Source organism: Leucopleurus acutus (assembly GCF_964270905.1).
Source record: "Leucopleurus acutus genome assembly, chromosome: 7".
Taxonomy (NCBI): domain Eukaryota; kingdom Metazoa; phylum Chordata; class Mammalia; order Artiodactyla; family Delphinidae; genus Leucopleurus; species Leucopleurus acutus.
In genome coordinates, this window is record NC_139150.1 from 109,848,632 (window position 1) to 109,875,183 (window position 26,552).

Genomic DNA, 26,552 nt, shown 5'->3' on the forward strand with positions numbered 1-26,552 from the left:
GTACTCGCTACCACGGGTGGGGGCGGGGATGCTGAGGTCGCGCCCTGATCCCCCGCTTCCTGGATTCCGCTTCTCTGGGCGGGCGGAGAGCAGACGCTGACTTGCTTGAGCACTGGAGCTTGATCGTGACTAACTGGAAGGGTCCTGCTGTCCCCCACCCGGACGTTACTGTCGGCTAAAGTTGTTACAGCTCTTTTTCGGCGCTAACCTTCCCCTACGCATTTGTAGCTACCCACAGACGCCGACTCCGTCCGCGTGGCGCGCACCCCGGAAGAGCTCGTGGAGACCCGGAAGCGGCGGGAGCTCCGACGTCGCTGCTCTCGCGGGCTAGCCCTTCCCGCCCCGCCCACTTGCGAGGCGCCGGGGTTGTCGAAGCCTCGCGTCGCGCGAGACCTGCGACCGTGTCCGCGCCGCCCTCCCGCCCGGCAGCGGGGGCTGTCCCGCTTCTGGGTGCCGGCCGTTGGCGGCTGTTGGCGGCCGTTACCTCCCCGTTCCCGGGAGGAGCCCGAGCGGATTTAGAGTCCTCGGAAGTCCGCCGTGCCGTCCGGCCACGGGTAGAGGGAGGCAAAGGGAAGGAGGACTTGACAGTGGGCCCGTGGGGGGCCATTCGGTAAACTCCAAAGAGCCGAGGGTCCTGAGGTAACTCCTAACTCTTAACCGCCGTGGGCAGGACGCCTCGGGGCCAGCCGGGCCGGTGTCCGCGACGGGAAAGCGCGGGGCCGCGGGCGTCGGGACAGCACCTCGGTCCACGTGGCCGGCCTACTGGGGGCCCGCACCCTGGCCTCGCTGTTTTCCTGTCTGTGGGGCTCAGGCGCGGTTGGAGAAAGAATAATGTCTCTACTTTCAGGAAAAACATCAAAGACCGGAGCTGCGCAATATGGAGCGCACATGGCGGTCTCCGAATGCCGGACCTGCCAGAACATGTTTCGCAGGATTTTCTTCCTTCCCTTTTTGTCCATCCCCGCTCCGCCCTCACCCCAGGCTTTTCTTGTTTTCTCCCCCAGTGGGAGGGAGCCACGGGCTCGCGAGGAGGCTGCGAGGCGATCCACGACCTTTCGGGATGTGATGCTCACCCGGGAAGGGGTTGGGGGACCGCAGAGCCGTGACTCGCCCGGGACCCAGAGCAGAAGCGCCAGGTCGCTTCTGGCATTTTACCTGCAAAAGCAGGTAAGTTTCCTGCTGGTAAGCGAGCCCTTAATGTCACGTTACACCAGCTGAGTCCTCAGGCCTCAGCGCCTTGCTCTCCTTAGGTCAGGGCTCTTCAGTAGTTAATGAATATTGAATTGAAGGGAAGGAAAAGCCTGCAAACCTGGCTTCAGTTTACTTTTTACTTCAGTCTAAACAAGATTTAGGTGCAAAGCTTCTCTTCCTCATTAACAGCTATGTTAAAATCATTATTACTGCTAAACAGTAGGAGACCGGTATCGCAGTTCTTTAAATAACCTAGCAGAGAGAGGCAAGGGACAGTTGGCTCAAAGTTCAGGCGGTTTGCTTCAGGAATTTATTTCTCAAGGTGAAATCTCAGAATGTGAGGGGTCATTAAAATGATCTAGGTTCAACTTCTGAACTTCCTGGAAGGTGAGCTGGGCCCTAACTAGGTAGTTACTAGCCCAGGGCATAGGCTAGGATGGAGCTGGGGAAGTGCTCTCTCTCCCAGGCTGATGCCTAAGAGCTCACTGCCCCTCACAGCCCTCAGTGGAAGGACAAGCTGGATCATTTCGTCTCTTCTCGCCACTTCTGTTAAATGGATTGCTGTCTCCTCTGAAAAATGATCTCAGGCTATTCTCCTTCAGCACATTTACACGTAGGGTTAGTATTAAAGGTCGGAGTAAATTCTTGGGGGCTCCCATTTAACAAAAGATCCATGCCGTCGCCAGAACATGCAGCTTTTTCTAATGCGCTACTGATGATAGTGGGGGAAGGAAACACCGCCGCACATGGAGCTGGTTAAACATGAATCTCATCAAATCTTCCAGTGTCTGGTGACTTATGTGGCTTATATACCCAGACCGGTGGGCAACTTACCTGACAAGCAGTTAGAAAATCTGGATTTTACACCTGGCTTTGCCATCAACCTGCTGCATGTCCCGACCAGTCAATTTCTCTGGATTTATTTCTCTCTCTATATACACGTTTTTAATTTTTATTATATGTGTGTATTATATATTTGTGTGTATGCATACGCATGTACTTATGTTATTAATTTTTAATCCTGGTAATCTATTGGTTCACAAACCCAATTTCTGTTTTTATATTCTCTGATGCTGTTGTATGTATCAACATACAGTGAGTCCCTTACCCCTACCAGATGAAGAAGCAACAGAGCCAACACCAACACCCTGCTTATTCCTGTATTAAGTTAATAAGTTAATCAATGAATGTTAAACCTGCATAGTTCTTTAGAGCTGCTTCTGCCCCTTCTTCTTGCAGATGAGCACACGAGCCCAGAGAGCTGATTTCCCCCGGTCGCACAGCTAGAGAGCCCCGGATGGCTTCTTGCTCAGTGCCATACTCTGTGAAAATTATTGGAGAGACGGGCCAGGTGAGCATGGGTCAAGTCTCTAGGATATTTCCTTCTACCACCCAGCCATCCACATTCCTCACCCCACTTCTCATTCAGAACAGCAATACCCAGACCAGAACATAATAGTCTTGGATTCAGGAGTACAAATTTAAGGCAAAACTCGAAGTCAGCACCGTGTCACTTGTGCTGCGCTTCTTTAAACATTCCTGCTCTATTGTGTGGACTGTGAGCCCACAAGGAGCTTTGGGCCAAGGTTACAGGTCCTCTAATGAGGATACAGCCACAAGTCTCACATGTCTTTAGAGTCTCTTTAGAGGTAGAAATCCATGATCAAACTTAATAAAGAGGCAAAACAATAATTAACAAATTTATAAAGTAAAGCCAGTGTTCAGACTAATATTTCACTGATCCTTTTCCCTCACACAACACACTCCCAAATTATCAACATTGGGTGCAGGTGGAAGAGCTAACAAAGCAATTATCCAGCATTAATAGTAAGATGGTAAAGCTACTCTTGCTTGCTTTGGGGAAGCACCTTCTTGATGTGAGATAAGGATGTGGGGAACTGTCTGCCATGTTGGAAGTTAAGTGTGGGTGCTTTCTCCTGTCTTGGTCGACCTTGATGAGCCTGTTGATGCTGCCTGGCTGGAATCCAGAGTGTTTCAGAGGAACAGTTGTAATGTGTTTCCCATGGGTGTGTAGCGCAACAGGCAGTTTCTCTGCACTGAAGCAGCCTCTTCCTCTCTCACCTGCAGGCTGGGGGACCTTGACAACTTGGAGGCTAAAAGAACCCCACATAGCACCAGGGCTGAGGGGGTCTCCCTCAGCAGGGAGCTTAGGCCTGTGGCAATGGGCCACCCAGCCCAGACAGCCACTCCAAGCTGTTGTCCTAGGTAGGACCGGAGCAAGGATACCCACCTTCCACCTTTGAATCTGGGCGATTATGTAAGGTGTTCGTTGCAACTCTAGCTGTGCAATAGAGTACAAAGAGCTCTCTGCCCATTCCTCCTAAACCTCATCCTCAGGGTCCTGTTCTGGACCATTTCTCTTCCTATATGAAAACCTCTCCCTGGGCTATAGTCAATCCAAATACTTCCTGAGATGGTTATAAGGATTAAATGAGAAAATCTACTAAACGTGCTTTTCACAGTGCTACGTATGTAGTAAGTACTAGATGCATGTTAGCAATGATTATCGTTATTACCGTTATTGTTTTTATTAGCCATTCTATGGTTTCACGTGACGTTGATGGCATATTTTTCTACAATTCAGACCTCTTCTAGGAGTGCTAGACCCAAATATCCCACCCCTTGCTGGAGGACATTTTCACGTCCTAAGTAGATGTACTTAGATTTTGAAAACTCGTCACGCTCAGAACGGAATGTGTTTTTAGTCCCTGTTGCACACTCATAGTCTGTTCTCCTAGGCTCTATGAATGGCACCACCATCAGTCAGGAGCTAGGCTGTAACCTGGCAACTCCCCCCAGGTCCTCCTATTATCTTTCAAATCCACCCTCTCTACCTCCTGCCTCAGTGATGACAGGTACTGAGTTTGCGTCATTCCATTATTGCTCCTACTGCCAGTGTGCTCTCCAGTCTGTGCTCCCAGCAGCCGGTGTCATCTTTATATAATGCAGTTTGATCATGTCGTGCCCCTACTCTAAATCTTTCATTCACTCTGCATAGACTTCAGGAAAACCCAAATGCGAGCATGTGATGCTCCTCACATAACATCTCTGTTCTCACCACTTTCCCTTCACACACGCTGAGCCCTGGCTCTGCTGAACTGTGCTGAACAGCCCAGTTTCTTTTGCCTTCATGTCTCTGCACGTGCTGTCCCTCTGCCTGCTGCACACCTTCCTCCTCATCCATAAGGTAGAAGGATGTCATTCTCCTTGTCCTTCAAGATTCCACCTGGGGGTCTGCTCTTTTTGGGCTCAGGCTGACTACAGTTTATATTCTATAGGAGTGTCATTTCTCTCTTTTCCACTAGGTGTGAGTTCCCGGAGGCAGTAGAATAGGTCTTTAATCTTTGTGGCCACAATGCTTTACTGGCATACAGTGGGTGTCCATCACGTGTTTGCTGAATATGAGAATGGCCCAGAATTAGAATGAATATCTTTGGTATTATAGCTTCTCATCATCAAGATTTGGGGCAAGTTATTTTTTTCTGAACTGCAGTTTTTTCACCTGTAAAGTGGGGATTAATGACGCCTCCTAATGTTGTGAGGGTTAAATGAAAAGTGAACGGCAAAGTCTCCAGTAAACTGTGTAGCACCGTACCTGAGTCATTATTATAATAAATGCAAACCCACATTTCCCGTGCATGTACACATTTCCATTCACGCACGTAATGTGTGCCTGTTACATGCATCCATGTGTCTGTTGGTGCACCTTCATGGTTACATGGAAAAGCAGCTTCCAAACGTACCTTTCTCTAAGATCCTCCCCCCTTTAAAAGGCCAGCTGAAATAGGTGGGTAGGTAATTACTTTAGATAACTAGTTCAGGTTAGTAGTAGTGTCCTCCATTGTCCTTCTGTGAGTTCCTCACATCCATGCACACAAACAGTGCAGATTTATAGAGCTCTGAATGGGTGTTAGAGTCCATTACCATTTTTATTACGACTGTGATTGTACTTTTCTACTAAAGCTGTAACGTCGAAAGCACCTCCCGGTGGGCTTTTGTTTTATTTTCACAAAGGTCACTTGTAGCAGTTACTGAACATGTGGTTTTCCCCATTTTGCATGTGAACAAACCCAGGCACAGGGGCTTCCTTTAACAAGCTGCCCCCTTTCCAGTGCTGCAGCTGCGTGGAGATCAGAGCCCCTTCTCCTGTCTCCTTTCTTTTCCCGCAGGTCAGTGTAGGAAGTTTGCGCAAAATAGCTGATCGGTAAAACCAGCCAGAGCCCATCAAGGCGTAAATTGACCAGTGCTGATAATGCTTTGAGTTGCCACAGTTATTTCTGCGCTTCGGGCCTGCCCTAAATGTGGAATCTGCTCTTCTAACATCAGTAGCGAGGGAAATTCCTTGGTTTTCGGTTCCCCGGAGGGTAATTGCCTGTCCTTCCGCGGTGCGCGGTTGCCAACTGCCCGGCCGCCCCAGGGCTTTGAAGGAGGGGCGCCTTCCCTCCGCAGTGCCCGTAGCACCTCGCCCACTTACTCGACCTTCCGCCTCTCCTCGAAAAAGCCAGGTGGCGCCAACCCTCAAGCCAGGCCCGAGCCCAGGGCGCAGAACCGGGAGGAAGGGTGGGCCGGGCTGGCGCTCCCTCCCTGCACCCTCCGCCCTCCCCTGCGCACCCCTGGAGGGATACGAGGTGTCCTGTGTGCTACATGCAGCTTGGGGAATGGAAGCAATTAACGCCATGAGGTTTCCTGGCTCTTTGCGGTGTTTTCGGTGGGTTTTGATTTGGGGAAGGAGGGTGCGGAGCGGGGCAAGCCTGTTCCAATCTGCCAACATCCTGTGTCTGCCTGTCTGCGCTGCAGATGACGCGCGGGCCCGCACTGCGGGGACAGGAGAGGCCCCGGTGTCGTGTGCTGGGCCTACCTGAGATGAGGGACAGAGTCGGTGCAGGTCCGAAAGAGGCAGAACTGGCCCAGCTGTGAAAGGAGGGCTTCCCAGCTGCCCTCATATGACAGCTGAGGGTCTGAATCTATTAGGAAAGGCACACGTTTCAGCTTTCAAACCCCGTTTTTTATCCTTGAAATGTTTCCAGTCTTTGAACTGCTTTTATTTAACAGGGAGAAGAGAGAAACTCGATTATGCGATTATATCCATTTACTTGATTTAAACCAAACTACATTGAACAAAAATGTTTGTTGAAACTTAGAAAATAACTGCTTATCTGGTAATGAGAGTTTAGCCATCCACACGTGCTGCTGTTTCAAATCATCACCAAATTCGAAGTTAAGATGAATCCAGTAAAAGTAATTTTTTTGTATTTGTTGGAATACTAGGAGCATAGAGTTGGAATTATGGCCTGTAGCGGTTTTAGGATTTTAATTGAAATGACAGTAACACACATACAAACACATAGAGCTCTCAGCAATGCTGGTCACAATGAGAGTGTGCTATTAATGCTGCCTTCTCTGGGGTGCCGCTGGTGAGTTTATTACAGTGTGGACTTCAGTGTTTTTCATACCACAGGTTGCCAACCATTAGTAACTCAGTAACGTGGGATTTGACTAGCATTTTTAAAGTGGAATAGAAAAGAATAGAAAATATTAGAAGGATGTTAAGGATATTCTTTCATAAGTCTTTCTTTTCGTGTATATATACGTGTGTACTGAGTCGCAGTGCAAAATGTATTTCTTATCATGGATTACAGTAAAAAGAAGTTTGAAAGCTATGGTTGTAGAAAAATCCAACAAGGTCCCCATCCATGTTACGCTCTTGAAGTTTGGGGTGCAGGGTTGGGGCTCCTGCCGCCTCCTGGTGCTCTGCAGTGAACTAGAGGGTATATGCCCCCTTGTAGACCTGACACTGAGCATGACCCTCAGGGAAATGAGATCGGGAGGTGGGTATTCAGTTTTTAAAATCTCAGCACAGTGGGTTCTTTCCTGGTTACAAAAGTAATGCTTGATAAGAGATCACATCAGGCCTCAGACCCCGGGAAAAAGATGGGCGTGGAAGAATGAGATGGAGCCCCAGGCCTCAGAGAGGAAGGTGGCAACAGGAAGATGGGAACAGAACCTCTGCAGCAAAGTCCAAAGAAGAATTCTGCTTCTTCAACCTGGGTGTGCAGGGGGAGGGGCAGCTGGAGTCAGAAGTCTTGGAACGGGGAGTCTTTGTCTTAGCTTATCTTAGCAGGGGCAGGTAGAATAGTCTTAGACCAATTTAGGAGCTCAGGGATTGACACGGGGCACGAGGAATGCTTCTGTCCCTCATCTTCCTCTCTGCCCCAGTGTCTAAGGGGAGCAGATACTACAAGACTTTGATTAAACCGTGTTTACTAGAGGGGTAGGTTTTTTGTTTTAAGAGTCGATGGCTCCCTTTGGCTTTTGCTTCTTTTTCCTGGTGTAGGAGCCTGTCCTCAGGAATGTCAGCCAGGCCTGTCATTTTTCCACTCCAGATACTGGGATTGGTTACCTGAGCCAGATCCAGATTGGGTATGGCCTCCCTTCTCTCTCTTCCCCTGCAAACACGCTGGTCATTGCTTTGACCCTGTCCCACGTGATCAACCAGAGGGAAAGGAGACGTAGATTTGGACTTTGGGGCAATGGACCTAGCCCAGGCTCCATCTTAGCCTGACCAGACCTCTGCTGAGATGTATGCCATGTTCACCCTTAGTAATCAGGTGGGCATTGTTTCCACTTTCTCTTGTTCCAGAAATGTCTAATTCCCAACTGCAGGGGTTCTCAAACTTTGGCGTGCAGCAGAATCAGCCAGAGGGCTTGTTAAGCTACAGATTGCTTGGCTCTACCACCCGCCAGCTTTGATGCACCCAGGCTGGGGTGCGTTTCTAACACATTCCCAAGTGATGCCGGTGCTGCTGGCCCAGGACCAGACCTTGAGAACCAGCGGTCTGTTTTGAGAAGGGTGTTGGGGGAGAAGGTGACTGGCAGGGCAAGAGGAGAGCCCTCCTGAGATCTTGGCCTTAATACCACCTTAATTCCATGAAGGCTGCCTGCCCCTACCCCAAGCCAGTCCCCTGACAGTCAAGGCTGCCAGGGGATCACATCTGGAGGAAGGTGACTCAGTAACAGCGGCTCTGACTGGTTAGTTTGGGGACTCTCCATCTTGAGGGGACTCAGGAGAGGAGGGGTCCAGGGCACCTTACTCTTGGCAGCCACTGAGGACTGTGGTTGCCTGTCCCTGGAGGAGAGCCATGCTCTTGCCGATGGAACTCCTTGTGCTGCAGGGCCTGGGGTACACAAGCTAGAATTCCCAGTAACTTCTGCAGCCAGAGGCAGGATGCAGGGCAGGTTCTGATAATGAAATGCAGTCACATAAGATTTGAAAGGCAGAAAAGAGGAGGACGCTGTCTTTCCTCAGCTGTGTAGGTGCCCAAGAAGGCTCTGGAAGGCATGAGTGTGGGCAGTGGCTGCATCCCATGGCCCACTGCCTGGTCCCCAGCTTAGAGGGTATGGGGGCTCTCACGGCTGCTCCTCCAGCCCTTCCATGTGATAGCTTGTATTAAATCCCTCTGAGCTTGAAAGATCTGGGGTGTTTTCCGTTTCCTGTATTGAGCCCTGACTGACATGGGGAGAGGACGGTCTGGGCATAGAGTATGGCGTAGACCCTGCAGCTGGTGAGGTGACCGTCCTGGGCGGGGGGACCTTGGGGGTGATGAGCCAGGGCCAGGAGAGCTTGCCTGCTGTCCTGAAACTTGCAGCTTGTTCTGCCTCTCTCACCACAAAGCCTCCCTTCTCCCAGCTTCCCTCTCTGGATTTTGCAGCAAAGCAGGAAAACCAGCAATTTTTTTGAGAGTGTAGGCACACGTTTTCGCTAGGGCTCCATGACTGTCTGCTCTGCCCATTTTGTTAGTTCATTGAATATTGTCCTGTCCTGTGCTCTAATTTCTGGGCATTCACTCCCAGTGAGCCTTTACCCTAGTTAAGGGAAGAGAGCGAGTTTTTGGTTTCCAGCCCGAGACTGAACAGCAAGTGACTTGAGCAAGTCAGCCTGGCTCAGTGTGAACGCAGTGCTGGATGGGCGCTGCCGATCCCGGCCACAGTGGCGGACTGTGGCTAGACTCCGGGGCCACTTCCTCCGTCTGCCTTGCTGCCTGGCCCCACCTTAACGCCTTGAACTGCAGCTCTTATTCCGGAGCTGATTCTCTGGCTCAGCAGTTCTTCCTGAGCAGAGACAAGACTGAATATCTGTCCCTTACTGATTGTTGTCCAGGAGGACTTGGTTGCTCTGGTCTCACTGCTCTCGGGCGCGGTACCCCTCCCTGCAGGAGGAGACGTCTGCTGCACTTGGGTGTGATCATGTGAACTTGCTCTGGCCAATGAAGTGGGAGTGGAAATGACTGCCCTTGGTCTGCACTTGGTCTTTAGTCCCTCTTGCTACACGCCAGCAATGATGTAGATAGAGGCAGCGCCGCAGTGATGACTGGCTGCAGGAACCCAGGAGGGACATGGTGCTAAAACTTTCAAAAAGTATTAATTCTGTATTAGTTTATTGATTTCTGTGAAGTGGTTGGGACTTTAGAGGCCTAATACATTGCACCTCTCACCCCAGCCCAGGTTTAGTCCAAAAAGGCTGGTGGTTCTTCCAAATGCACCAACGGGCTAGGTCAGGAAGGGGTGCAGGGAGTTACTCTACAGGCGGTCCTGTCCCCTGAAAACTTCGGGGGAGGGAAATAGGAGAGGTTTCTGAAGGGATTTCATCACTGTAGAATTGTATCACTCTCTGTATCTGAAAGAATTTTCTGGAAATAGAAATATTAGGAGAGGCCATAAAAACGTTAATTCTTGTCTCATTTTCATTCTTCCATGTTTGAAAGCCTAAGGAGGCCATTCAAGTGATGGATCAAGGCATTAAATAAAACTTTAAGCAACAGTAATCCTAACCGATAGAGCAGCAGCTCCATAGTAGGTGAACTGTGGCCTGAACATTAACAGGGCAGACTTTCTGCCAAGTCTGCGAGGGACTGGCTCCTCGTTAACTGATGGCCGGTGCTCCCAGCACAGTGCTCTGCTCTGGCTGCTGAGCCTGGGGAAATGGCATTGTTTTGAAACCCAGTGCTCTTAATGAAGCAGTTCCTGGCCCTGAAATGTGCGGAAAAATACTTAAAAGTGCGATGAAAAACTCGTCTGTTGAAAAGCCAATGACTTTCCAGGGTTGATTTTTAAATAATAGATTTGTTTTATTTGACACTTTGGTAAATGCTTTAATAAAACGTAACAAGGTCAAAGAAATTGTACAGTGTGTTTTATGTCCCACAGCCTGGAATATCTGAACTCTGTGCTTGCAAATGAGCATCATTAGTAGTGAAAATTTTGTTGCAAAATTTTTCATGGACTGTTTTGGAGTGTCAGACTTCAAGGCGCTATCACAGAATTGGCAAGGTTCAAGGGATTTTTACTGACTTAATAACATTTTTCTTTATTGTCTCCATAATCACCTGCTTCATGAACTGTGGCTAGAGCAGATGTTGCAACTGGTAATTTTCTTAGAATCCAAGTGCCATTATGTTTTTCCATCTTTTGATTTCCATCATTTCTGGGAATTGTTAGTAGATGGAATAAAAAGAGAATACATTATAAACAATTCAAAACACTGAAAACAAAATTCCTTGGACCTTTTACAGCTACCACACATGCAAATAAATGTGGCTTTGCATTCCAATGGCGTTTGAGTGGGGATTACATTTTCCTCATTAACCTCTTTCTTAACCAAACAGTATTGTTTTTCAAGTCTCTTTTATCGAAATCAAGTTTGACATTTTAAATTAATTCACACTCAGTTCAAGTGAAGAAGCAGAATGTCTTCTTTTGATCCCAGTCATTTGTGCAGTCCTGGCTGAACTGTGCCAAAGTAGGAAGGCCTCCTGGTTTACCATGAAATCGGGAGGTTGGTTATATTCCTTGCAAAATCAAAACATTAGGGTACTAAGTATGTTTTTTCCTGTCCTACTAAGGAAAGAGGTGGAAAAATTAATCACGGATACACACCTGAGATCTGAAGTGCTTGCCTCCCAATGGCAAACTATTTATAAAGTGAATGTACATACTTCTAATTGAAGGAACAGCCAATCTGTCTTCCATTGGTCATAACCAGTAATTCCTCTGCTAATATGTGGACCTTAATTTGAAGCAGTGGGAATCTTCTCTTTTCTCCAGGAAAGTCAATAGAGTTGTTTAGAAAGACTGTACAATTTCGGTAGGAGGAGAAATATAACTTAAGAGTTTTTAAAACTTCTGTAAACACTTATGCATGTATCTGCAGTTCTTGCCCTGTTACAGAACAAAAGTATACATCGTTTTCATTGTTGATATTTGGCAGTAGATGGTGAAATATTTGTGTGTATTTGGGTATGTCTATGTAAAATGAGAGAGATGTTAAAATAACTCTCGGTCTGAGTTACATGCACCAATTTTAGGAAACCCTGTAGCAGTTGCTTTCACTATGCTGTTAGCTCTGTCTTGTTTTGTCAAGATTTCTTTTTCATTCCACCATCTTCTCATGCATTATTTTCACCTCCTGTAATCCTAGCTCAATGTGGCATGAGTTAGAGTTGGAAAGAGAAGCAACACTAGTTTTCTTAGTGTACACAGTTTCAAAACACACCCTTTCATGTTATTTGACACCATTTTCTACATGTGCTTTCTTTAGAAAGTGGAAATATACATTGTTGAGAGTTTGTCAGATGATACCATATTGCAAAATGTTTGCAAAACTGAAATATTGACAAAATGCATGTGATTCCAAAAGGGCCTGCTTGATTGAAAGCAGTTGCAGTATTTCAGCATGAGAATATTGCTCATCCTTTCTGTTTTTAGATTCTACAGAGCATACCTCTGGACTTCTGTCCGCAGAAAGCAGTTTCTACACAGCTAACTTGGAACAGGTTAGAGCTAGACTCTACAGCTTCTATTCCTGCAGTAAGCATTCAGGAAAACTGCTCTCCCCTGGTCATCTCTAGTTCATAGGAGGCTGAATTCCCCTGCCTGCCTCTAGTGTCTAACACCACCTACTTGGCGTAATCATGCTTGTGCCATCCCAGCGTGTGCTGTGGTCGCCAAGATGCAGCTGTGCCCTCAGTAGGTCCTTTGAAAAGATGCTCCTTCAGAATTGATTTGCTGTTCACGCCTCAGCATCCCAGCTTGGCTGACCTTAGCCTACTTCTGCGAATGACACCAAAATCAGTTCTGCCACTAACTAGAAACAAGGCCGTTTCCATTGTGAAAGAGTAATAGCCTCATGAAAAGTTGCATTTGCATACTTGGTGATAATAACAATTAGAATTTTTTAAAAAAATTTTAAAGCCTAAGTATGTAATATATGTGATGTATGGTGAGAGAATTTTTCAAAAATATAATGTATTTGACATCTCAATTGCCTTTTGACTAACACAGAATTAGCATCCTGAAAATTGATCAAAGAAGGAGAAAAAAATTTTGCTTTATTTTTTCATTTGCAATACACTTCCTTTGTCAAACTACTCTCTTAACTAATAAGGAAAACCATCCACAGCAGTGTAGCTCATCTTTATTTGAATTTCAGAAAAGCTACTGTCCCCAACTATTTTCTGAACTTTTCAAAGGACTTTTTGCTGTCTAGCTTCATCTTGTTTAAAGATGTTAGAGCTGTGTTGAGATTAATATCAGCAATCAGAAAGTAATATCATAGTCTGGTTGTCATTGTCCTGTGTAGACATGCTAGAACTAGATTGCCTGTGTTAAAAATTAATGGATTAGGGAAGAGAAGCATTCGGACTCTCAATGATGGGGGCTTCAGCTATCCCGGCATCTGCCAGATGTCTCATTTTCTAAACTCAGAACCTCTGATAAATTCATGATTTACCTCAATTAGTGCTCTCAGCCCCGGCTGCACGTTAGAATAATCCCAGACTTCTTTTTAAAAAAATGGATAGGCAGGCTCCACCCATTCTACCCTGAGAGCAGAATCTCTCAGGGTAGGGCCCCAGACTTTAGTTTATTTGTTTGTTAAGTGCCCCCGCCCCCTAGTGATTCCAGCGTGCAGCCAGGTTGAGAATCGCTAACCCACATGATAATTTCATCTTTCAGAAGGGAGAGGAAGTGATGAAGAGGATTAACACCCTGCTTCTAATTCTGGCCACCTCAGAGGCTCTGCACGGGAAAATCAGAAGTGACAGGAATCCTGGAAGAGGGCCACCTGGCCATCAGAACATTCCAGAGAGATGCGGTCACTGCCAGACATACAGTCGGTTAGTTTGAGTTTTTAATTATCTCAGGAAATTATAAAAGCTTGACTTTGACCCCCTGGTCTGAGATTCCAAAAAGAAGCAGGGGAGAGTCCTCAAAATGAACTTCTGATGCTACAGTTGTAAATGGTCCAAAGCGAGGGTGGGTCGGGGTGGGGAGGAGAAGAAGAAAAAGGAAGGAGGTAGCCAAGATGATTTACTCTCTTTGTGCAGGAAGCTGTTTGTTGAGATCAGATATATTTTTAAATGGTGTATGTAAAGTGTGAATGATGATCTGGGAAAACAAGCACGGATATAAAAAAACTGCCAAGAACATGTGAGAAAAGAGTCAGAAAGACTAAATCCAGAAGGAGGCTAACATTCCCAATGATGAAGAGGGCTGTCAGAAACAAAAGCAAGTGTAGAATCCATGCATGGCTGGGATGGCGTTTCATCCATGTTATGTCAGCAGTAAAGATACAGGTGACCACTCCCTCAGACTCTATGTTACACTTTAGAAAGGATGGGACAAAGTTTGGTAAGAGGGATTGAAGAATAAGATCACTTAGGAGCAAATGCTCGCTGTCCTAAATAAGTTGAAACATTGGTCTGGAAATAACAAACCGAAATATTAATAGAATTTTCAGATGAAATTGCTTTAATCATTAAAAATATGAAGATTGTAAGATGTGCCTGAGGACTTCCACATTTTTTTTTAAGAGGGAAGTAGAAAACGTCTTTGAACTATAGACTCAATGACCTGCTGATTCTTCAGTTCAAAAATTCTAAAATTTACTTTAAAATGCAGTTTGAATGCAAGACTGCCACGTTAAATTATACCTATGACATAGTTAACAAAGAGAGCAGAGACAAGGAAGCATAACCTTTGAAATAATCTAATTCAAATTCAGAAAGTCATAACCCTTGAGAATTCGATAAAAGCTTAATACACTCTTGGAATAGTTAAATAATACAGTGTAACTGACCACTCCAGAACTTAGTGGCTTAAAGCAGCTACTATTAATTTGCTCACAATTCTGCTGTTTTCCTGGGCCCAGCTGGCTGGTTTCATCTGGGATCCCTCAGGCAGCTTCAGTCATCCTTAGCTTAACTGAGACTGGATGGTCCAGGACCTCCTCAGCCACATGCCCAATGGTTGTTGCTGGCTGCCAGCTGGGGTGCCAGGGCTTGTTTACATGGTGGGCAGCCTTCCAGGAGAACGAGGGCAGAAGCAGCAAGGTCAAGGTTTAGAAGTCACATAACATCACTTATCACTTCTGCCTCATCCTGTTGGTCAGGGCAAGTTGCAAGGCCACCACATACCCAGGGACAGGGAATCGCATAATACCTTTAGATGAGAATTGTTGCTGCTTGTGTGTCTAATCTACCACACCTCTCCTCAGAGAAAGACTCTACACTAATACACACGAAATAGTTTAATTTCAGGGGATTCATGGACCCTTTCAACCCAAGTTAAGAGTCTTTATTCTAACCATTGGCATATTTAAGCAAGGAAATTGAGGTCCAAAGACACTAAGGACTGTTTGTTGAGTATACAAGCATAGGAGAGTGGGCTCTCACATAGGTGTCACAGCTCCCAATCCTGTGCTGTTTTCATCATGCCCAATTGATAATCACCTCATTATTATCGGAAGTGGATTTTAGCAGTTTCCAAAGTCAACTTTTGACAACCAAATCTGGACAACAATTTAACTCAGATGTATACAGTAAAATATAAGTATTTTATTTGATTTGCATATTCTACACATATATCCAGATAGGAAAGTAGACTGGTTAAAATAAGCAGACTAGTTGCAGCCCCAGCTTGCTGAACTCGCCAGATGCATTTTCCCTTTGTCAATTAGCAAGTCATCAGTGGAGCCATGAAAATATCTAGTTCCCTAAAGTTAATCTTTTTTAAAAGGATAACTCACTGTGCTTTTTATTTTAATAAAGAATTATACTTGGTTTTTCAAAGCTTTCATCAAGCTGGTATATTCAGCCTAAAAGTATGAAAACAAATCAGCGTCTGCAGTCAGCCATTAGGTAATTATTCATTCTCTTGCTCCTGTCTTTGTCATTTGGGGTACTATTCTAGCTTACAGTGGTCGTGCCTACCTGGGCTAGTAAATTGGCCGTCAGTGGGTTCCCAGAGCTATGTGTTGTAGTCCCCTTATCCATTCCTTTTATGGTTACTCCATGCCCGTGTTCAGACCTGGAGCAACATAGAGTGCTGTGGACATGAATGTCATATTGTCCTGAGTAATGAAATGAGATCCAGGCAGCACCCCGTGACCAAGAAGGCGGGCATTACCGTAGGTGTGTGATGGCTGCCGGACTCTGGCCGTAAATGTATTGAGCCACACACCGGAACTGAAACGGGGGGTCCCTTGAAGTAACTTCTTTGTTTCTTTTTTTAAGAAGGTCGAAAGACATGAATGAAGACATACTAGTAACCAAGCATGGTGTATCAAGCCTAATTAGGAATAGAAAATCACTTCTAAAATCTGTGTCTGTTCATTTTCCTTACTCCATTTGTTTTTGTTTCGCCCTCATCTGTGATTCATTTGCCTTTCGTCATCTTCCACAATGGCTTCTGCAAGAATATCCGTCTGGAAACCTACAGTGTGGCTTGCACCCACTTCAAACATTGTTTAAAATCTCATTTATTATTTTGTACTGTGGTCTCACTTAAAAGCCAGGTTACTGAGACTGCAGAGCACATACCTTTAATTCCCAGGGTGAGAGGGCGAGGGAGAGGGAGCAAGCCTGAGAGTGTGCCGGGGTGGGCTGAGCTAGCCCTGTGAGACGCCCCACAGCAGACATGCCGGGAGGACAGAATTCAGAAGCCTTACAGGCAACTGAAGTCTCGAGACACAGAAAACTGGAAACTGCCCAAACCTGGGCTCCATAGAGGATCGAAATGTGATGAAGACCAGGACTGGTATTTGTTTTTTCCAACCAGAGGTTAGTTACTTAACGACCACATTCCCAGGATTACAAGGATTTGCCCGAATAGCCAAGGGAACACTTATCTGCAGTAGAATTAGTGAAATGAAGAGATGGGATTCTATGTGAGCTGCCTGTTACAGGAGACTGTATTTAGAACTTGAAATTAACACTGGGAATAATATTAAATTGATATGAGCAGATGAAAGCTATATTAATTAGGAATTATGTTTTGGTAATTATCTTAAATTTTCAGATACTAAAATCCAGGTGTTTGGGGGAGCCACTAGGGTTTAACATCATTCCTTTAAAGAAAAACAAAAGCAAGACCATGTGGGGAGCATCGCAGGCCAGGAGCTTAATCATACTCATTCAGCTCACTTCCTTGCTCCATGCCCAAATAGAAAATAGGCACCTACAGTGGAAAACTGCTTCCGGACGGGCTGTGCTGCCTTGGACAAGGGCTGGGGGTGCAGCGTTCTGTAGGCAGGGGGGTGCTCTGCTGAAGCACCTCCACCCAACACGGTGCAGAAACAATTTGTGAACAGAGGAAAAGCACAGTGATAGCGATTGAACTCACTAATGGTGGAGGTCCTCATACGAGTGGAAAATTAGGATGTTCTGCTGAAGGCCCCCAGTGGCTCCGTAACCTTTAGAGAGCTGGAGGGAGTGAGGATGGCTTTGCATGTGGGGCTGGAGGTTCAGCTGCAATAAATGTAACCTTGTGGTGCAACTATGGTTCTGTTTCAAACCCTCATTCAGTCACTTCAAGACCTTTCTCGGTTTCTGGTGTCACACGCAGATTCCGGGGAGGCTTACACAGAGCCAAGCACTGGAGGGACTCATCTGATTCTCCATAGTGTCTGTGTGCTCGAGGGACACTGAGTTGCCCATCAGCCTGGGCTGTTCATGGTCATAAATTCAATCCTATGAGGTCGCTTCAGCTCCCTCTGCCTGCCCTTAGCTCCTGTGCCTCTTTCTGCCACTTCCCCACCACTCTTGGGCACTCAGCAGTTGTTCTTCTGCTCGTACACTCACTGGGACCTGGGGATTTTGTGAGGCTAAGACCTGGGGTGGCCAAGACATGGCACAGAGCCATATTTGTCCCTCTTCCAAATTCTTGCCATTCTCAGGGCTGTACCAGGAAGCGTGGTCCAAGTTTCCCCTTCTGAGATCTGTGAAGGTTTTGACCATTCCCCAAGAACAGCGAGCAGGGCCTTTCTCAGAAACCCATCACTGCCTGCCTCTCCTGCTGGCCTCCCTTGCTGCTTCTCCCAGCCTAGGAATCTTTTTATGGGCCTCAGGGCAGAAAAGACTTGCTTTCAAGGTCTCCTCTGCCACTGAGTGAGTTTTGTTTTGTTTTAATTGTGGTAAAATACATATAACGTAAAATTTATCATTTTAACCAATTTTAAGTGGCATTAAGTACATTCCGATTGTTGTGTGACCATCACTGCTCTCCATTTCCAGAACTTTTTCATCTTCCCAAACTGAAATTCTGTCCCCGTTAAACACTAACTCCCCATTCCCCACCCCCAGGCCCTGGGAATCGGCATTCTGCTTCGTGTCGCTATGAATTTGACTAAGTACGTCATACAAGTGGAACTGTACAATATGTGTCCTTTTGTGTCTGGCTTATTTCACTCAGCATAATGTCTTCAGTGTTTATCCGTGTCGTAGCCTGTGTCAGAATGTCCTTCCTTTTTAAGGCTGAATAATATTCCATTGTATGGATGGAACACGTTTGTGCGACAATGGACATTTTGGTTGTTTCCGCCTTTTGGCTATCATGAATAATTCTGCTATGAACACTGTTGTACAAGTATCTATTTGGGTCCCTGCTTTCAATTTTTGGAGGGGTCTATACCCAGAGGTAAAATTGCTGGGTCATGTGGTAATTCTAAGTTTAATTTTTGAGGCACTGCTATATTGTTTTCCAGAGTAGCTGAATGCACAGGGTTCCAGTTTCTCCATATCCTTGCCTGTCAGTGAGTTCTAAGAGAGGTGCTCTTGGCACTTGGGGTCAGCCCTTCCTTGTCCTGCAGGATTTTCCCCGCTCTTTAGCATCCCTGGCCTCACCCACTATTTTTAGATGATGGAATAATGTCCCCGGTTGTTGTGAAAAACACCTACCCCCCAACTAGTATACAACGCCTTTCAAATATCCCCTAAGGGGTGAGAAGAAGCTGCATAGTTAGAACCCCTGGTGCGATGCCTGAAAGCTTTGTTTCTGGAAACTCAGAAACCTGGAAGAGGCTCTTTTTTCTCTGTCTTGCTGTCACATCCCTTCCTTGATTCAATTAGTAAAGAATGAGGTAATTTAATTGAAAGGAAGGGACAAGAGGAGGAGGGAGGAAAGAGAGATTACTATTTCAAAATATTGACTCACTACACAAGGATTTCTCATCTTGTTTACTTTCTTCTCTTTAATAACTACAAATGTTTGTGATCTTTATTTTCTTGTCTAATCAGTTTAGATTTTCCAAAAGGCCCTAGACTTGTCATACATGTCCTTCAAAAAAGCATGTGAACTGTATTAACGCAATGAATGCAGTGTCTCCTTACTTTAACATACTCTGTTATACTACTTCACTTTGACACCAGGCAGGTGGGTTTTCCACCCATCAAGCAATTCTGCAACACCTGCTGGGTTCCTACACTCTAACTCAATTATGATAACTGCCTAGCTGGAGAGAGCATCAGATCCCACAGGTTAAGGGTTCAGTCCTGCAAGACTGCCCCCTCCACTTCAGATGCCAATCATAAGTGCAGGTTGTCACCTGTGCTTTTGACAAACCAGCCATAAATCAGAGGTGCCCACAACCCCCTCCTTGAGTTCAATTAATTTTCTGGAGTGGCTTACAGGACTCAGAGAAGGATTTTACGTAACTAGATTTGGTAATCTAGCATAAAAGGGTATAACTCAGGAGCAGCCAGATGGAAGAGGTGAGTAGGGCAAGGCCTGGGGAGGGCGAGGAGCTTCCGTCCCTCTCAGAGTGACCCCTCTCCCAGCATGTCCACATATCCCTCAACTCAGCAGCTCTCCCAACACCCTCCTTGGGGTGTTTTGGAGGCCCCACCACATAGGCACAATTGATTAAATCACTGACCGCTGGTGATTGATTCGACCCCCAGCCCCTCTCTTATTATAAATCACAATATCCCACCGCTCTTTCCTGGGACGTGGTACTGGTCTAGTGACTCGTCTCTAGCTATAGCTTACCCACAGACGAGTGATCTGCAGACAGCTGTGACCTGTCAAGTCTGTTGACACCTCATGACCACAGGTAACTCCAGGGACTTTCAATTAAATGATCATTAAGTGGCATCCCTTAAAAACAGTGTAATTGTAGACCATGACCAGTAAATAATCATAAGAATTCACATATCATCATGTGGAGGAGCTACTAGATATTCTAAAATGTAAAGAATTTCTGACTCTTGTTCCTCTTCACTTAACCTTTATGTTTTTACCTTAAACTTTGTTTTTATTTTCCTACTTTCTAAAGGTCAAGTGACCTGCTTCCTTAAGTGGTTAAGGGCTTTGAAGTCAGAGACCTGGCTGCTTTCAAACCAAGGGATTTACTTTCTGAGTCTGCCTCCTCATCCACAAATCTGTGGATTTACGCAGTGGTTCAGTTCCTTAAAACTGGTAACTTTTTTTAATTAAAAAAAATTTTGTCCTTTATTTTTTTAATTGAGGTATAATTTATATATAGCATATTAGTTTCATATAGTGATTCAATATTTGTATATATTGCAAAATGATCACCACAATAAGTTTAGTTAACATCACCACCATACATAGTTACACATTTTTTTATATTTATAGTTTATTTACAATATTGTGTTAGTTTCAGGTGTACAGCTTCAGATTCTTTTCCATTATAGGTTATTACAAGATACTGAATATAGTTCCCTGTGCTATAGAGTAGATCCTTGTTGTTTATGTATTTTATATAGAGTAATGTGTAGAATTCTATATCTAGCAAAAATTATACCTCAAAAGGAGAAATATTTTATCAGACAAACAAAAACAGCTGACTCTGCAAGAAATGTTAAAAGAAGTTCTTCTGGGAGAAGGAATATGATAAGGTACAACTTAGATTTATATAAAGAAAGGAAGAGCATTAAATAAGGAATTACGTAAGGTAAAATCAAATACTCTTTATTTTTCTTCTCTTTTCTGTTACGGTTTGTCTGTTGAATATAGTTCCCTGTGCTATACAGTAGGACCTCGTTGTTTATCCATCCTGTATCTACTAGTTTGCATCTACCAACCCCAAACTCCCACTGCATCCCTCCATCACCCTCCCTTCCCCTTGGCAGCCACAAGTCTGTTCTCTATGTCTTTGAGTCTGTTTCTGTTTCATAGATAAGTTCATTTGTGTCATATTTTAGATTCCACATATAAGTGATATCATATGGTATTTGTCTTTCTCTTTCTGTCTAACTTAGTATAATCTCTTGGTCCATCTATGTTGCTGCAAATGGCATTATTTCATTCTTTTTTATGGTTGAGTAGTATTCCATTGTATATATGCACCACATCTTCTTTATCCATTCATCTGTTGATGGACATTTAGGTCATTTCCATGTCTTGGCTATTGTGAATAGTGCTGCTGTGAACACTAGGGTGCATGTATCTTTTTGAGTTATAGTTTTGTCCGGATATATGCCCAGGAATGGGATTGCTGGATCATATGGTAATTCTATTTTTAGCTTTCTGAGGAACCTCCATACTGTTCTCCATAGTGGCTGTATCAGCTTACATTCCCACCAACAGTGCAGGAGGGTTCCCTTTTCTCCACACCCTCTCCAGCATTTATTATTTGTAGACTTTTTAATAATGGCCATCCTGACCAGTGTGAGGTGATACCTCATTGTAGTTTTGATTTGCATTTCTCTAATAATTAGTGATGTTGAGCATCTTTTCATGTGTCTGTTGGCCATCTGAATGTAATTAAATAATGCTTAGATTAAAATAATTTTCTTCTAAGGAAAAAAGACAAAGCAAAAGATGCATTCCAGTCAAGAGGAAAAATGTTAGCTATGCCTCCCTACCTTGGGGTATTACATGAACAATTAGGCAACAGTCTAAGTGAAAATACGTAACAGTTGAGTTTATAAATTTTTTAAAATTTATAAAATAAAAAATTTTGAAGTCACTAACAATGCCAGGTGGAGTCACAGGTGACGTTAGCCCAGCCCCATTATTTTAGAGCTTCCTTACAAGAGTCCTTGCCTGCAAAGTCCCTGCACCAAAACATTCTTTAACTTGGGGGCCTTGCTCTGTATTGTTTACGAGCAGTTACTGAGAGAGGAGCCGGGCATCCCTGTCCAACTGAACCTCCATCTGGCTCCTTTGTTCTTTGCATAAACTTTCACTTCTTTATCTGTGGGATCCTCAGTTATTAAACAACGTTTCTTACTCCTGGTTTCATCTAAAATTACAGAATAAGTAGCTCCTGAGGAAGCACAGGAATCCATAGAGCCTACTCGCAGGCTATCAGGATAACCGTGGTGTCAACAGACAGGTGGCAACCGTCTGTGAAAACCCTGACTCCTGGCCGGGCTTCGGAAGAACTAGTGAGAAAATCAAAACATTTCTGCAAACGTTATTAAATGTGCTAACCTGAAATTACTGCTTATTTATTTTTGAAGGTTGAATATTTCTTGGTGATTCCCCCACTCAGAATTTCGTGTGCATGGGAATCAGATCTAAGGCTAACTTCAAAAGGCTGTTGCGAGGATTAATTGAGTCAGTGTATGTAACCTGCCTTGCCTAATGCCAGAACTAAATAACCATCCAGTAAAAAGCTCTAAAATTGTGATGGTGAAGATAATGGTGCCAATAATTCTAACACTGATGTAATTTTTTAAAAGTTGGTTCAAATCGGTAAATACTCAGAAATTCAAGTTTTAACAGACATGTTTGTTTTTCTAAATCACAAATCTAACCTAAACTATCTGCTGTGATGTCATCATTACCAGCAGGATGTGTTCAGACTCCCCAGCCCAACACACAGAAGCCTTTAGGATTCAGCTACCGTGAACGCCCCTGATTCAGTCAGGAACCCCCTGACTGCCTTCTCCAACCCTCACCCCTCCCCTGCTGCCCAGACATATCAGAATCTTCCGTGGTCCGGTGCCCCTGCTGAACCCTGCCCCTTGGCCATCACACACAGAGCGCCCTTTCCCTTTCTCTCTCTGCCCAGTAAACACTCTGCCTCATTCTCAGGATCAATCCCAGGATCTGTTGAGAGCCCTCATGTCCCTGCCTGCAGGTAGCTCAGCCTCTTCCTCATGGGCACCCCTCCTGTATCTTATAGAAACTTGTCTCTCATCTCTTCTAGCTAGGTGGCTGCAAAATTTATTGTCCAAATAAGGACACTTTTGCAAACAATAGGGAGCTTTTAATTAGTTCATTGGGACTACAGGTGTAAAGGGGTCTGCTCTACGCTAGTAGCATGTGTGGTCATCTTACCATTAACACTATTTCATGCATGCGTGTATTGAATCATTATGTTGCACACCTGAAACTAGTACAGTGTTTTAAATTTAATTTTTATTTTATATTGGAGTATAGTTGAGTTACAATGTTGTGTTAGTTTCAGGTGTACAGCAAAGTGACTCAGTTATACATATATCCATTCTTTTTCAGATTCTTATCCCATATAGGTTATTACAGAATATTGAGTAGAGTTCTCTGTGCTATACAGTAGGTCCTTGTTGATTATCTATTTTTTTTTTGATTATCTATTTTATATATAATAGTGTGTATATGTTAATCCTAAAATCCTAATTTATCCCTCCCCACCCCCAGCCTTTCCCCTTTGGTAACCATAAGTTATGAAGTTTGTGAGTCCATTTCTGTTTTGTAAATAAGCTCATTTGTATTATTTTTTTTAGATTCCATATATAAGTGATACCATATTTGTCTTTCTCTGTCTGACTTCACTTAGTATGACAATCTCTAGGTCCATGCATGTTGCTGCAAACGGCATTTATTTATTTATTTATTTATTTATTGTGGTACGCGGGCCTCTCACTGCCGCGGCCTCTCCCGTTGTGGAGCACAGGCTTCGGACGCGCAGGCCCAGCGACCATGGCTCATGGGCCCAGCTGCTCCGTGGCATGTGGGATCTTCCTGGACCGGGGCACGAACCTGCGTCCCCTGCATTGGCAGGAGGACTCTCAACCACTGTGCCACCAGGGAAGCCCTGCACATGGCATTTTTTCATTCTTTTTCTATGGCTGAGTAATATTCCATTGTATATATGTACCACATCTTCTTTATCCATTCCTTTGTTGATGGACATGTAGGTTGCTTCCATATCTTGGCTGTTGTAAATAGAGCTGCTGTGAACACTGGGGTGCATGTATCCTTTCAAATTCTAGGTTTTGCCAGCTATATGCCCAGGAGTGGGATTGCTGGATCATATGGTAGTATTTTAAGGAACCTCCATACTGTTCTCCATAGTGGTTGTACCAATTTACATTCCCACCAACAGTGCAAGACGGTTCCCTTTTCTCCACACCCTCTCCAGCATTTATTGTTTCTAGATTTTTTGATGATGGCCATTCTGACTGGTGTGAGATGATATCTGATTTGCATTTCTTTAATGGTAAGTGATGTTGAGCATCCTTTCATATGTTTGTTGGCAATCTGTATATCTTCCTTGGAGAAATGTCTATTTAGGTGTTCTGCCTATTTTTGGATTGGATTGTTTGTTTTTTTGATATTGAGCTCCATGAGCTGCTTGTATATTTTGGAGATTAATCCTTTGCCAGTTGCTTCGTTTACAAATATTTTCTGCCATTCTGAGGGTTGTCTTTTCATCTTGTTTATGGTTTCCTTTGTTGTGCAAAAGCTTTGAAGTTTCATTAGGTCCCATTTGTTTATTTTTGTTTTTATTTCCATTTCTCTAGGAGGTGTGTCAAAAAGGATCTTGCTGTGATGTATGTCATAGTGTTCTGCCTATGTTTTCCTCTAAGAGTTTGATAGTTTCTGGCCTTACATTTAGGTCTTTAATCCATTTTGAGTTTATTTTTGTGTATGGTGTTAGGAAGTGTTCTAATTTCATTCTTTTACATGTAGCTGTCCAGTTTTCCCAGCAGCACTTATTGAATTGTCTGTCTTTTCTCCATTGTATACTCTTGCCTCCTTTATCAAAGATAAGGTGATAATATGTGCATGGGTTTGTCTCTGGGCTGTCTATCCTGTTCCTTTCATGTGTATTTCTGTTTTTGTGCCAATACCATACTGTCTTGATTACTGTAGCTTTGTAGTATAGTCTGAAGTCAGGGAGCCTGATTCCTCCAGCTCTGTGTTTCTTTCTCAAGATTGCTTTGGCTATTCAGGGTCTTTTGTGCTTCCGTACAAATTATGAAATTTTTTGTTCTAGTTGTGTGAAAAATGCCAGTGGTAGTTTGATAGAGATTGCATTGAATCTGTAGATTGCTTTGGGTAGTAGAGTCATTTTCACAGTGTTGATTCTTCCAGTCCAAGAACATGGTATATCTCTCCATCTGTTTGTATCATCTTTAATTTTTTTCATCAGTGTCTTATAGTTTTCTGCATACAGGTCTTTTGTCTCCTTAGATAGGTTTATTCCTAGGTATTTTATTGTTTTTGTTGCAATGGTAAATGGGGGTGTTTCCTTAATTTCTCTTTCAGATTTTTCACCATTAGTATATATAGGAATGCCAGAGATTTCTGTACATTAATTTTGTATCCTGCTTGCTACTCTACCAAATTCATTGATTAGCTCTTGTAGTTTTCTGGTAGCATCTTTAGGATCCTCTGTGTATAGCGTCATGTCTTCTGCAAACAGTGACAGTTTTACTTCTTTTCCTACTTGGATTCCTTTTACTTCTTTTGCTTCTCTGATTGCTGTGGCTAAAACTTCAAAACTATGTTGAATCATAGTGGTGAGACTTGGTAGCCTTGTGTTGTTCCTGATCTTAGAGAAAATGGTTTCAGTTTTTCACCATTGAGAACGATGTTTGTCATATATGGCCTTACTGTGTTGAGGTAGCTTCCCTCTCTGCCTACTTTCCGGAGGATTTTTTATCATAAATGGGTGTTGAATTTTGTCGAAAGCTTTTTCTGCATCTGTTGAGATGATCATATATTTGTTCTCCTTCAGTTTGTTAATATGGTGTATCACATTGATTGATTTGCATATATTGAAGAATCCCTGCATTCCTGGGATATACCCCCACTTGATCATTGGGTATGATCCTTTTAATGTGCTGTTGGATTCTGTTTGCTACTATTTTGTTGAGGATTTTTGCATCTATGTTCATCAGTGATACTGGCCTGTAGTTTTCTTTTTTTGTGACATCTTTGTCTGGTTTTGGTATCAGGGTGATGGTGGCCTCATAGAATGAGTATGGAAGTGTTCCTCCCTCTGCTGTATTTTGGAAAAGTTTGGGAGGGATAGGTGTTCTCTAAATGCTTGATAGAATTCACCTGTGAAGCCATCTAGTCCTGGGCTTTTGTTTGTTCGAAGATTGTTTTTTTTCACTATAAGAAAATTTTTTATGATAAAGGATAATGTTCTGTATTACAAATATTTGGACATTCTTAACAATTATTGTAGGTTCCCATATATTCATAGGAAAATAAAATCTAGGTCCATTTCTTTTTGTATCCTTATCTTTATGCTGGGAAAAGGTGTGTGGCATATAAAGTTTGCCAATTATTTTTAAAAGAAGAATGAAGAAGATGTAGCAAACTTGAACATGGAATCAAAGAGATAGCTCAACTTAACACTTGAAACAATGCCCAGCCCCTTTGAGAGGCCCTGTGCAGAACACAAAAGATGTATAAAACATGGTTTCTGTTCACACTTCTAAAGTTCTATGATATAATATCCAAATATTTTAATTCTTTTTTTTTTTTTTTTTTTGGCCACACAGTACGGCATGTGGAATCTTAGTCCCCCATCCAGGGATTGAACCTATATCCTATGCATTGCTAGCATGGAGTCTTAACCACTGGACTGCCCAGGAAGTGTCCCCAAATATTTTTTTTTAACATCTTTATTGGGGTATAATTGCTTTACAACAGTGTGTTAGTTTCTGCCCCACAACAAAGTGAATCAGCTATACATACACACACGTTTCGGTATCTCTTTCCTCAAGTGTCTACCTCCCTCCCACCCTCCCTATCCCACCCCTCCAGGCGGTCACAAAGCACCGAACTGATCTCCCTGTGCTATGCGGCTGCTTCACACT

General features: G+C 44.1%; 2 long non-coding RNA genes across 2 annotated transcripts in view; one reads left to right on the forward strand and one right to left on the reverse strand.

Annotated features, from left to right (window-relative positions):
* Positions 1 to 26,552, reverse strand: part of LOC309964209 — a 377,990-nt gene that overhangs the window by 296,765 nt on the left and 54,673 nt on the right. The gene's annotated exons all lie outside the window — the stretch shown is intronic.
* On the forward strand, positions 461 to 2,542 carry LOC309964082. Its single transcript, XR_014326322.1, has 3 exons — positions 461 to 639; positions 1,005 to 1,167; positions 2,431 to 2,542. It is a non-coding gene; the product is annotated as an uncharacterized lncRNA (long non-coding RNA).